Raw genomic sequence first — 3,408 nt, 5'->3', positions numbered from 1 at the left:
GTCATCACATTCCTCCCTCAACCCTGTTATCACAATGTTCCATGACCCCTGTTATCACAATGATACATCCCCTTATCAGCACAATGTTCCATGACCCCTGACATCACAATGTTCCATAACCACTGTCATCAAAATGCTCCATGACCCTTTTCATCCCAAAGCTCCATGACCCCTGGAATCACAGTGTTCTATAACCACTGTCATCAAAATGTTCCATTGCACTTTTCATCAAATTGCTGCATGACCCTGTCATCAAAATGCTCCCTGCCCTACTCATAACAATGCACCACACGCTGGTCATCAAAATGCTCCATGACCTTTGTCATCACAAAGCTCCATGACCCTTGGCATCACAATGCTCCATGTCATTGTCATCACAATGCTCCATGAAACCTCTCTTCACATTGCTCCATGCCCTTGTCATCACAAATCTCCATGACACTTGTCATCACAATGCTCGATGCCCTTCTCATCACAATGCTCCATGACCCCTGTCATCACAAGGCTCCATGACCCTTCTCATCACAATGCTCCAAACCCCTGTAATCACAATGCTCCATGCCCCTTTTCATCACAATGCTCCATGAACCCTGTCATCACAATGAACCATGCCCATCATCATAATGCTTCAGGCTATTGTCATCACAATGAAATCAAAATGCTCCATGACCTCTGTCATCACAATGCTCCAAACCCTGGTGATCACAATGTTGCATAACACTTATCATCACAAAACCCCATGACGCTAATCATCACTATTATCCATGGTCTTCTCATCACAAGGCTCCATGACCTTTGTCATCACAATTCTCAATACTCTTTTCATCACAATGCTCCCTCACACTTGTCGTCAGTATGCTCCATGAACTCTGTCATGACAAGGCTCCATGCCTTTTTCATTACAATGATCCATGCCATTTTCATCACAGTGCTCCAAGACCACTGTAATCATAATGCTCCTTGCCCTTGTCATCACAAAGCTCCATGATGCATATCATCAGAATTTTCCATGCACTTCTCATCACAATGCTCCATGCCCTTGTCATCACAATGCTCCAAGACCCCTGTAATCACAATGCTCCATGCCCCTTTTCATCTCAATGCTCCATGAACACTGTCATAACAATGCACCATGCCCATCATCATAATGCTTCAGGCTATTGTCATCACAGTGAAATCAAAATGCTCCAAGACCTTTGTCATCACAAAGCTCCATGACCCTTGGCATCACAATGCTCCATGTCATTGTCATCACAATGCTCCATGAAACCTCTCTTCACATTGCTCCATGTCCTTGTCATCACAAATCTCCATGACACTTGTCATCACAATGCTCGATGCCCTTCTCATCATAATGCTCCATGTCCTTGTCATTACAATCCTCCATGACCCATGTATCACAGTGTACCGTGCCCTTGTCATCACAATGCTCCATGCCCACTCTCATCACAATAATCCATGAAACATTTCAGACCAATGCTCAATGCCCTTCTCATCACAATGCTCCATTACCTCTATCAACAATGCTCCATGACCCCTGCTATCACAATGTTCCACGGCCTTGTGATCACAAGGCTCCATGACCATTGTCATCACAATGCTCCAAGAGCCATGTAATCACAATGCTCCATGCCCTTGTCATCACAAAGCTCCATGACACATGTCATCAGAATGTTCCATGGCCTTCTCCTCACAATGCTCGATGCCCTTGTCATCACAATGCTCCATACCCTTGTAATCACAATGCTCCATGCCCCTTTTCATCAGAATGCTACATGAGACTTGTCATCACATGTCTCCATGGTCATCTCATCACAATGCTCCAAGACCTTGTCATCACCATGCTCCATTCCCTGGTCATCACAATGCTCCATGACCCCTGTCATCACAAGGCTCCATGACCCTTCTCATCACAATGCTCCAAACCCCTGTAATCACAATGCTCCATGCCCCTTTTCATCACAATGCTCCATGAACCCTGTCATCACAATGAACCATGCCCATCATCATAATGCTTCAGGCTATTGTCATCACAATGAAATCAAAATGCTCCATGACCTCTGTCATCACAATGCTCCAAACCCTGGTGATCACAATGCTGCATAACACTTATCATCACAAAACCCCATGACGCTAATCATCACTATTATCCATGGTCTTCTCATCACAAGGCTCCATGACCTTTGTCATCACAATTCTCAATACTCTTTTCATCACAATGCTCCCTGACACTTGTCGTCAGTATGCTCCATGAACTCTGTCATGACACGGCTCCATGCCTTTTTCATCACAATGATCCATGCCCTTTTCATCACAGTGCTCCAAGACCACTGTAATCATAATGCTCCATGCCCTTGTCATCACAAAGCTCCATGATGCATATCATCAGAATGTTCCATGCACTTCTCATCACAATGCTCCATGCCCTTGTCATCACAATGCTCCAAGACCCCTGTAATCACAATGCTCCATGCCCCTTTTCATCTCAATGCTCCATGAACACTGTCATAACAATGCACCATGCCCATCATCATAATGCTTCAGGCTATTGTCATCACAGTGAAATCAAAATGCTCCATGACCTCTGTCATCACAATGCTCCAAACCCTGGTGATCACAATGTTGCAAAACACTTATCATCACAACACCCCATGACGCTCATCATCACAATTATCCATGGTCTTCTCATCACAATGCTCCATGACCTTTGTCATCACAATTCTCAATACACTTGTCATCACAATGCTCCCTGACACTTGTCGTCAGAATGCACCTTGAACCCTGTGACGAAAAGGCTCCATGCCTTTTTCATCACAAAGCCCCATGCTGTTTTCATCCCAAAGATCCATGCCATTGTCATCAAAATACTACACAAGCTTGTCATCAGAATGCTCCATGACCCTTGTCATCACAATTCTCCATGCACTTGTCAGCACAATGCTCCCTGACCCTTGTCATCACAATGCTCCAAGCCATTGTCATCACAATGCTCCATTACCATTGTCATCAGAATCCTCCATGACACTTGGCATCACAATGCTCCATGCCATTGTCATCACAATGCTCCATGTCTTTGTCAGCAAAATGCTAAATGACCTTGTCATTACAATCCTCTATGCGCTTGTCATCACAATACTCCATTTCCATTATCATCACAGTCCTCCATCAACCTTGGGATCACATTGCTTCATGCCCTTGTCATCACAATGCTCCATGCTCCTTGAAATCAAAATTATCCATGACCTCTGTCATCACAATGCTCCAAACCCTTGTGATCACATTGTTCCATAACACTTGTCATCACAATGCCCCATGATGCCTGTCATCACAATACTCCATGCCCTTTTCATCACAATGCTCCATGACCTTTGTCATCACAATTCTCAATACACTTGTGATCACAATGCT

Source organism: Mesoplodon densirostris, unplaced genomic scaffold, assembly GCF_025265405.1.
Source record: "Mesoplodon densirostris isolate mMesDen1 unplaced genomic scaffold, mMesDen1 primary haplotype scaffold_37, whole genome shotgun sequence".
Taxonomy (NCBI): domain Eukaryota; kingdom Metazoa; phylum Chordata; class Mammalia; order Artiodactyla; family Ziphiidae; genus Mesoplodon; species Mesoplodon densirostris.
This window is presented reverse-complemented; position numbering follows the sequence as displayed.